Here is a 10,808-nt window from a genome sequence, read left to right as displayed (position 1 = left end):
ATCCGGGAGCAATGAACTGAAATTTCTGGCTACTGTGTTTCTGCATGGGCTGTCGGCAAGATCCGTCAAAAATGAATCACCCCTCATCAAGCGTAAAAAGCTGGATAGAGCAACGTTGGATTTTATTGTTGTGCCCATGTGTGCCGAATTGTGCCGGCATGTGTGCCGAGATGTGCCGGCACACGGTGTGTTGAAACAGGATTATTATCGCACTTTCATGAACCTGAAATATTTTTTCGTTATAAGTTAGCCTTTGCTGTATATATTAAGATTCTGGAGGTTAAAAAATCTTTCATCGGGGAAAATTAAAATAAATTCGATTTTAGTAGTTTACCACTTTTCCCATATGATATTGTATTACGCAAATCTGATAAACCTAAACTCCGCTAGAAAAGGGGACCTATCAAGTCTATTAATAAATTTGAAACCATTTAGAGAGAAACGAATGTAAAAGTCTTGACAACGAGTTTAAATTTGTTTGGCGTTCGTTTCATGTGTCCAGCCCACTACAGTCTGCCGAAAGTCATAAATCATAAAAGGGCCCATATAGCCGAGGCGGTAAACGCACGGGTATTCAGCATGACCATGCTGAGGGTGACGGGTTCGATTCCCGGTCGGTCCAGGATCTTTTCGTAAAGGAAATTTCCTTGACTTCCTTGGGCATAGAGTATCTTCGTGCCTGCCACACGATATACACATGCAAAATGGTCATTGGCAGAGGAAGCTTTCAGTTAATAACTGTGGAAGTGCTCATAGAACACTAAGCTGAGAAGCAGGCTTTGTCCCAGTGAGGACGTTACGCCAAGAAGAGAGAGAGAAAGTGCGATAATAATCCTGTTTCAACACACCGTGCGGCATGTGTGCCGAGATGTGCCGGCATGTGTGCCGGGCACAATGTGCCGAGTGACCAACCCCTTGGTTCTCGGTCAGCCAGTACGTCAAGCCCGAAGCGGACTATGTCGAGGATCATAACCTGGAACAGGAACTCAAGTCAGTTGTAACTTACACAGTTAAAAAGTTGCTTCTGAATTTCAAAGCTGTTGCGCACAGCTCCCAAGCAGGTCTGCTGCTCCGCAATGTCTACCTCCACATGCAATATGGTTGACCTGAATCCTAGCTCTCAGGTTCTTAGATCTAACGGTTGAACCCAAGAATTTCTCTCGGTGGTAGATGCTTGCCAACGGCTCGTTATTCCGCCGCGACTTAGGAAGCAATTTCTCGATCAGATTCATCGTGACCTTTCTGGCGTACAGCGTTTTGAAGCTACGTGTACTGGCCAAGCTTGGATGTCGCCATCGTCAACATTATTCCGTCATGCTAATTACTAGCAGAGTGCGTCCGTCGCCAAAGCAGGCTCATTCTCCTCCAGTGTCCAATCGAAGGCGCCATCCAAGGTCATGTTCGGACGTAAAATCCCCACGGCTTCTGCGTCTTTAAACGGTACGAATACCAATGCCATCGTCCGACGACTACAATAAACAAACATCGTTATGTCGGATCAACCCCGTCTACGCTGAAGGCTACGGTCAGATAAGTTGGAAATCGAGTTCCAACACAGTGGTCGAGAAAATCAAAATCGTTATGTATAACGTACGAATCCAAGATCGCCAAAGGTTGCGCTCCCATATTAATCGGCTCCGGAGTCGCCAAGCTGCTGAAACGGCACCGAAACAATCTGTCAAGTCAAGGCACCAAAGAAAAATTCCAAGACGACCAGAAGGTACACGGAACCCGTCGTTTGTCCCGAGTGTCTCTGCATCGTCACCTACGTTAGCGCCAGTCCTGAGGCTATGGGTATACCCTGTTATGTTTCACACCGGCCCGTGCATTATCTACGCCACGGTACGAGGATTCCATCCGTGTTATCACCATCAACCATGTCAACATTTACCAAATTCGAATCCGCCGCCGAAGTTAAACCATTGCTGATATTGCGGATTTTTAGAAAAAATTCCACACTGCGGTAGCCACCGAGTTCTACCGCAGCTGTCAAAGTCCTACCGCAGGCTTGAAAATCATCCTATCATTGAAACTGAAGGCCAAATCAAAGCATGCTTGCAAGGTGAATTGCACTGAAAACCAACAAATAACCGATGATCATCGGCGTCGTATCCAAAGCATCGCTAGGGCCCGCTAGGATATACCCCTATAGTTTGATGATACCTCAGTGAAAATCAGTAGTCTGACAGCTGCGGAAGCTTTTCGTTCTCGTTCGTTTCGTTCGTTTTCGTTGAGGAAGCGTTGCCTGTACGATAGGCAAACAGTTTCAAACAATAAACAAATCGCTTTCGCTCTTCGTACATACAGGGTGTTAGGTTCCTGAGTGCAAACTTTTTAAAGGGTGATAGAGGACCATAAATGGTGAAAAAAGTTGTTCTACGCATATGGTCAAATCTCAACCGTTACGTAGTTATTGAGCTTTCCATGTTTTTGACTCTCATTGCCTTAACTGGCTATAACTTGAAAAAGGTCAAACTTATGGCAGTTTTTTTACCCTTATTCGAAAGATTATTGAAATTTCTATCAAATGGCATCTTTGAATCGATTGTTTTAGTTAAATAACTAAGTTTTCTACAGCAAACTAGCTCAAAATAGCGTGTTTTAATTTGTTTTTGTCAATTATCTTTAAAACATGCGTAATAAATTCAATTTTTTTCTTCGGCAAAGTTGTGGCTCCTGTTCTACTCTACAATTCGTTCTTTGACATCAAACGTCTATCTCTTATCGTTTTCTTGCAATTTTGATTTAAACATCGCATTTCAGGTCAAAAATGTGCAACTGTCAAGGTAAGCACGTTTTTGCGCATTGTGTCGCACATTTAAATCGAAATTGCAAGAAAACGATAAGAGCTAGAAGTTTGGTATCAAAGAACGAATTGTAGAGTTGAACAAGGGCCACAACTTTGCCAAAGAAAGAATTTGAATTTATTACGCATGTTTCAAAGATAAGTGACAAAAACCAACTAAAACACACTATTTTTAGCTATTTTGCTCTAGAAAACTAAGTTAATTAACTAAACCAATCGATTCAAAGATGCCATATGATAGAAAATTCAATAATCTTTCGAATAAGGGTTAAAAAATTGCGATAAGTTTGACCATTTTCAAGTTAAAGCCAGTTAAGGCAATGAGAGTCAAAAACATGGGAAGTTCAATAACTACGTAACGGTTGAGATTTGACCATATGCGTAGAACAATTTTTTCACCATTTATGGTCCTCTATCACCCTTCAAAAAGTTTGCACTCACGAACCTAACACCCTGTATGTACAACAGAGATGGTTATATTTACGGTTTAGGGGAAGATGATATAGATCGATGAGATTAGAATTGAACCTTATGACAACTAAGTTGCCGGATCATTAATTGGCTCGGTAGCTTAGTTGGTAAAGCACTTGTCTAGCGAATAAGGGTCGTGAGTTCAAATCTCACCTGAGCTGTGGATTTTTTCCCAATTTAACCAATAATTTACCCATCTGTACATGTACGTTGAGTTATTTGAATTTCATAATTTGACCACACGGATTGGTATTACCGAAAATTTGCACTTCAAGTGAGTAATTTCTTTTTACTTGTGAATTTTAACCTAAGCTAATTCTTCACACCGAGCGATTCCCTAAAACGCAAAACCCATGAGATCCGCTGAAATGCTCCAGAATCCTGCTAAGACCCCCTAAACCGCTCCTGTGATCTTCAGAAACCACAGTGACACCCACTAAAATTTCCTCTAAACCTCTAAAACGCACCTTAATCACCCTGGGACGCCCCTGAGACCCCCTGAAACAGCCCAGAAACTCTTCGCATCCTCTTTAGATTCCCAGGACCACCCCAGAAACATCCTGAAACCTCGGAGACCACCGACACATTCCTGGACCTCCCGGAAATCTTATAAACGCTGCGGAATTCCCTAGTCGCTCTTAAAATGCCCCTGAAAACCTAATGAAGTCCCCTGAGCTAACCTGAAACATCACAGAAAAACTCCTGAAACCATCTTAAATGTCCCTGAACCACCTCTGTAACATTCTAAAACGCTTTCAAATCCCCAGTAATTCCTTCAAACACCTTTGAAACCTCTGAAACTTCCCTGAAACTCCCCTGGGACCTTTTTGAAACCCTCTGAAATCTTCTCGAAATCCATGATTTGCTCTAAAACTTTCTTCTGCTTTTGTTTAAGGTGAAACATCAGAGAAATGGTCATTTTGAACCCCTACTCATGTTTTCAAGAGCACCAATATGGAAAATAAACAAACAAATGCGACTGATTTACATGATCTCCCTTCTTTTTGCAAGTGAGCAAATCCATGATAATAAAATGCAACGTGGCTCAATGCTTCGTGCATCAGATTTGTATGCAATAAAGGAATGAATTTCAAGATGTTCCACCTAAGGGCCCCATAACAACTGATCGTAGTGATTAAGATACTCAACAAGGAATTTAAAAAAAAGGCCCCATTGATCGCCCATTTGCCTCCCTTAGATCTTTGTAAGACCTTCCTTGTATTTCAAAAAAGTTATAGGGAGGTTTCTTGGGCGTCCCGGAGAGTTCAGATGAATTACAGACTTGTTTGAGGAGGTTTGGACCTCTCTCACGTTTAAAAGCGATTCAAATCTTCAGGGTAGCTCCAGAAAACTCCCGAAACCCCATGAGACTCGCTGAAATGCCGGGAAACTCCCTAATACCGCCTGAGATCTCATTGAACTTTCTGCGACTTCATTCAAACTTCTCTGAGACGCCTCTCAAGCCCCTTTTGAAACCTCTCTAACGCCTTCTGTGGCCCGCTGGAACCACCTAAATCACTCTAAAGCTCACCTAAAATTCTCGGAGAACCCTGAAAATGCCTGAAAAACCTTTCAAACCCAACTGAGACCTTCAGGCACGCCCCTAAAACCCCATGAAATCTCCCAAGGCCTCCTGAAATGCCCCAAAAATGCCCTGTAGGGTTCTTGGCTTGATCCCAGATGTTCGGATAAGGACGATAAATGAATGTCACACCAATGAATGCTCGTTTCCTCCAGTTACCCAACTAACAATTGCATGTCACAAACAAGCAAGCTTGCTGAATTGTTGCTTAATAATGGTAATGATAACTGAACTTAAATTATGCTCTACACATTACTGTTTAAATGATTTTTCACTTGAGAAAATAGTCAATGCTCGACTTTCCTCATCGGTATCAACAATGATAAATTAAAACACTTTTCAAAAGTTTAACAAGAAATTTATTCGACAAGCATTGATTCCTTAACAAAAGAGTTTAACAAAACATTTGGCTGCATCTTATTAAGCTGATGTATCGATAAGCGCTCCTGAACAATGTGCTTTTCACTTGTCAAATAAACGCCTTCAGCCCGTCATAGTTTGACTCGGAATTTTGTTCGGATTATGGGATAAATCATGGCTAAAACTGTTTAGACAACCAAGTTATTGAGTAACCAAAATAATTTTAAACGAATCACATAAAATAAAATGGAATAGAATTATGTAGTTTAACATTGAGTGCCAAGAGACGTAATCAACGTAAAAATGAGGCATTTATTTATTATTATTAGTCTGTAACAAGATATCTTGTACCTTGATTATTATATATTTTATCTTCCGCAGCAGTTCGATTGTACGAGACGCTTGGATCGATGCATTTGACATTTCAGTGCTGTCGTGTTTACTAAATATTGATCCCACAGTCACCTAGATAAACAAACAGCATTCAGAAATCGACACATTTCATGTATCCCTAAACATCCTTATGCACTATTTATTGAACATAATATCAAGATTCCATAACAAAAGCATAAATAAAAAAATTGCTTAACGGATCATCGACTGAGCATGAGTAGATTACCTGAACAGATGCTGTGAATGCACCATGTCCAAAACCATACCGCACCACATATTGTCATACATTTTAAAAGATCAATATTAAAAAATAAAAATAAAAAGCAATTAGTTCGTCTGGAAACAATATCTTCAATAAGGACCAACACTTTTTGGCCGCATTCGATACAAGTTTTCTCACCGTGCGATTAAAATACTGACAGCGAAATCAGAATGGAAAACACGTGTTTTAGACTGAATAGCGGTTGAAGTATGAGGCGTTGTTCAGTTGATTACCACGTGCTGTGCTATTTCACCACTGCTGAACACAAGTTCAGGAGTGATCATTATTGAGTCATGGGAGGATTATGTTTTGCTTTGGGTTCTGCATCTCACCATCTCTAGGATGGCGCAGATAGGAAGGCATGCGGCTGGCAATCGACAGGTCTCGAGTTCTAATCTGGATTTAGGTAATTTTATATGTAATTCTTATTCCATAATAGGTGTTCTCAACATGAGAGCAAATAATTACTCTCCTGAGAGTTCAATATTTTTGCATTTTATTTATTTTCAGTCATGTTTGCCAAAGCCTAATAACAGCTTTCTTGTACATTTGTAAAACGCTTTGAACAACAAAAAATTAAGTTGGTGCACAACATGATGCTTTTATAACTTCTTATAAGTTATAACTTCTCCAAATTTGTGTGAACAAAACCCGAACATAGGTTGTACGTGAAAATAATTCAAGTGTTATTCAACATTATGCTGAATTAATTCGTCATAATGGTGCCTGTTAAATGAGTGATTGTTAGTTGGGTACTGCTTTGATTCAATTCATGTTCTATCGACCTACTACAATACTACATGACCCTTAAACCCCACGAAACGCTCCTGAATACCCCTGAAAACTCTCCCGAAACCTCCAGAATCACCCCTAAAACTCTTCAGAAATCCACTGAAACTATCTGAGCCATCTGAAACGCTCCTGACATCTCTTTAAACGTCCCAGTAATCCCCATGTAAACCTCTCGAAATACTCTGAAACCGCCCAAAATACCCCCGGAGCTTCCTCTTTTAAGACTCCCTAGTTTGCTCATTCATTCCTTCCTCTCTTATTAGATTTGCCTGGGACCTCCTTGTGCTCTACGAAACTCCTTTAAATCTCTTTAATAATAAACTTTTTATGTGATAACTCTCTTCAGTGGAAAAAATGCCTTACATGTCAATAATGGATTTATTTGTCAGCTTGTACATTCACCCTACCACTACTACCACCTCTGTCTGATTCACAAACACATCCAATCGCACAAACAGAACCGGCAATCTTCAGCTCCGCTGTCCATTACCCATCTATCTGCCTCAAGCTGCGGTTCTCCTCCCTTCACTTGTCGTTTTCCTCTCCACACCTAGCACATCTAGTTGTTATTATACACCTCTTGTACGGTTTCAGTTTTGTTTACATCGGCGCTTTGCTTCGCGTTGGTCGTTCGTGTTGTTGTTAACTCACACCACGTTCCTACGTACAAGCCAACGAACGCCAACATATGCGCTGCACCACCGCTTGCATGAATGATGGAAGAATCTCATGGGAAGCCAAAATAAATAACCCTGCTATTACGACACGAATAAACAATAAACCAGACCGAAGAAACTGGAACAGCACAACACCCCTCCTGACAGTACCCTGCCTGACCTGTCTGGGCTGAGCTGAGCGCTCTTGTATGTCACGCACGAAATCCGAACGGCCCTTCGTAGCCCTCCTCGAACCTTACCTCTAGCTGATCTCCTGGCATTCGGTAGCAGAACCTTCATTTCATACTGTGTAATCGCTTTCCAATACCTCTGTCATAAACGCAAATGCAAATGACAGGCTGTTTTTTTATTATTATTTTGTGATGACGTAGGGGTATTCTTCGTTTTCAATTGAATTCTGCCATATTTTTGTTTGTTTACGTAGTCTTCGTTCATCCGCGTGCGTCGGTAAGTGCTCGGCAAATATTTGACATTTCGCCTCGCTCGTCATATATGGTGACATTCGACACCGACTGCGGTACGTACGGTTGTTTCACGACTCCGTGATTTGCGCTATCTCATTTCCAATTCCTGCTGCTTGCATATCTCTTCTCGCGATAGAAATGAAAACATTAGCATTTTTGCCTGTGTCCACCTCCGGGCGAGACACAGATAAACTTCGCACCGTTTGTGTGCGATTGGGATTATTTCTGTTTCTTTATTTTGCACGTCATTCGAGAGGTAACAACTGATAGGCGAAGCGAAAACATCAAGGTTATTTAGTCAGTCTCTGACAGAGCACCATCCGACACACCGGTGGAAGAATCGCTTTTCTCTTTTCGGGGTTTCAAAGAAGTTCGACGAAGATCGGTATTTGTCATCAAACCTATAATTAGTCCCAAATCTCCAGCTGTTCGGCAAAAGTTTCGTAAGTACCTTCATTCAAGCAAACTGGTATTGATTATCATCGCATCGACAAATGTAGGTTAAACATGATCGATTGGCAGATTACAGATACGTCTGCCTGTCAAGGACTGTATTGGACCTTTTTTGTTGGTAGAGGAGAAGGGAAATGCGTTTCCTTGACCTTGGTACTTAAAGCCGACGGTTCGGAAACTCTGCTAGAGGAAAAATAACCTCACATTTTCCTCTGACAGCGCAATGTCGAAAGTTATTATTCGGCAGTCCTTGTGTGTATGTGTGTCTACAAAGCAGAATAATCAACTACTGTATCAGTGAGAGTGTAATCAAGAATGTAATCAAGACCGTGTTAGTGTTTGTACAACTCTCGAAACTTCAACATGCAGCAGTGTGGAAAGTCGGCGAAAAAGAAATTAAATTTCATTTGCCTACTGTGTTCTAATCATTTCTGAACAAATCGTGAAGCCGTAACGATGGTAAACCGAGAAGCAAAGCAAGCGTCGAGGCAGAAAGCGTCGAAGGCCGAGTGTTGGTGAGCTTGAGATTGAAGTAAGCGAATGCAGTGCAAGCAGAATACAGAGCGGTCTTCTATCGAATAGCATTTACGACAGACGGTCGGTGGATGTCTGTCGACGGGAGCTAGTTTGGCCGGGAATTGACGTCGTCGTACACAACAGAGCATAAGCGAACGCTGCTCTAGGTATACACGGCAAATACCTGACCGGAGTGAATGAAGGCGTTGGGCCCCTTCCGTCCGTCGCCGTCATCGTCGTGTACATTTCGGGCCTTACTTTGTGCGAGTTTAATGAACCTTTCTCGTCGGTGGAATCTTCCGCCGCCGAGCCGGTGCGATTTGGCGTTTTCCCGTCGGTTACTTCTTTCGATTTGCTATGGCGAGGAAGTACGGCATTAGCAGCCTGTGCAATTTGGTAAATGACTTCCTGTTTGTACGGGAATTTGACCTAGGCGCATAGTTGAAGAGTGAACTGTGCCGAAGCATGGGAAGCATGAGAAGGTCGAAGAAATGCAAACCGGCGGAAGCCGTGTAAGACGAAATCCATTAGTGACTTTTGAGGATTCCGAGGAGCCGACGGCGATTTTGAGTTCAGATGAATCCCGACTACTGTGCTTTGAAAGAGTTTTTGGTGACACGGTGGAATATGTACTATGTTTTGATCCAATCAAAGCACATATTCATCTATATAAGGTACACCGGGGCAAGTTGAAACGGGTGGGGCAAGATGAAACACGAAGTTTTGAAATAGATTTCAATACAATTTGGAAATTTATCGTTCGCTAAAAGATTGTTTGAATCAAAAACCATGTGTTATGGCGATCAATTTGTTTATCGTCATTAGAAAACATCATGTTAACCCGCTGTTTCATCTTGCCCCACCCGTTTCAACTTGCCCCGGTGTACCTTAAATAAAAATGGAATGGTGTTTGTACGTCACGAATAGGCTCAAGAACGGGCCAACGGATCTACACCATTCTTTCAGTATTTCATTCGTGCAGGGCTCCGACGTGTTCGTACGAAAAAATAATTGGGAAAATCGACCGGGAACGCACCGAAAACGAGAAAGTTTAAAATTCCATTTTTCGGGGCATTTTTCTATACAGCTGCATGTTAAAACACAGTAGGCAGGCAGAACGACGTTTGCCGGGACAGCTACTATATATATAAAAATGAGTTCAAAGTTTCTTTGAGGCAACAAAACTCACGAACGGGTGAACCGATCAGCATGACTCTTGCATGGTTCGATCGTATTCATGGTGGCTGTGTTTATAAGTATTAAAAATTACGAAAATAAACTGGAAAAGTAAGAAAATTGATAAATTACAGATTTTTCATGAGCTGGGAAGGAAATCAACACGATCTAAATGAAACCAATCTAGAGTGCGGTGCTAATTTGAGCTTAACAGTTGTCAAACCTCCACAAGACGGCAAGACAAGGTTTGCCGGGCCAGCTAGTATAAAATAATTAAATGATTTTATGCAACTCAGTATCATAATTTATATTTTATACAACTCATTTTGGCATTATAATGGCCAATTTTCCGAACTGGTTCATTATGCAACTGAAATGAGTTGCATAATGAAAAATAGTTGTATAATACAGTAAAACCTCCATGAGTCGATATTGAAGAGACCATCGACTCAAGGAAATATCTAGTAGTGGAACAAAAATCCTTTGGGAAGCTTTTTGGGGGGACCATCATAGTAACCCAGAAATTATTTTTCAGTATGGAAAAATATACCTCCATGAGTCGATCGATATCGAGGCAAGGAACATCGACTCATGGAGGTTCGACTGTATTCATAATGCAACTCATTTGAGTTGCATTATGAACATTATGCAACTCAAATGGGTTGCATTATGACAAAATCATTGCATAAAATTTTGTATGGAACTCGTAGCAAAACTCAATTTTTTCAGCACTCTTCGTTTTTTCGTGCAGAAAAAATCAACTTTTTGCAACTCGTTACATAAATAACTATTTTTTTATTACAGGGGGTTTTAAACCTTCTGGTTCATTCGCCTCTGAACAATGTATGAAATAATA

General features: G+C 41.2%; 1 protein-coding gene across 2 annotated transcripts in view; it reads left to right on the top strand.

Annotated features, from left to right (window-relative positions):
• The first annotated feature begins 7,026 nt into the window (after positions 1-7,026).
• Positions 7,027-10,808, top strand: part of LOC109416301 (D-2-hydroxyglutarate dehydrogenase, mitochondrial) — a 14,237-nt gene continuing 10,455 nt past the window's right edge. The window contains exon 1 of one of the 2 annotated variants that reach the window (XM_062842195.1): positions 7,027-8,250. The gene's annotated coding sequence lies outside the window, so the exon portion shown is untranslated. The remainder of the gene's footprint in view (positions 8,251-10,808) is intronic. The other variant, XM_029880413.2, reaches the window with a different exon arrangement.

Source organism: Aedes albopictus, chromosome 3, assembly GCF_035046485.1.
Source record: "Aedes albopictus strain Foshan chromosome 3, AalbF5, whole genome shotgun sequence".
Classification (NCBI taxonomy): Eukaryota; Metazoa; Arthropoda; class Insecta; order Diptera; family Culicidae; genus Aedes; species Aedes albopictus.
The sequence above is the reverse complement of the archived record's forward strand: the minus strand, read 5'-3'. Positions and strand labels throughout refer to the sequence as shown.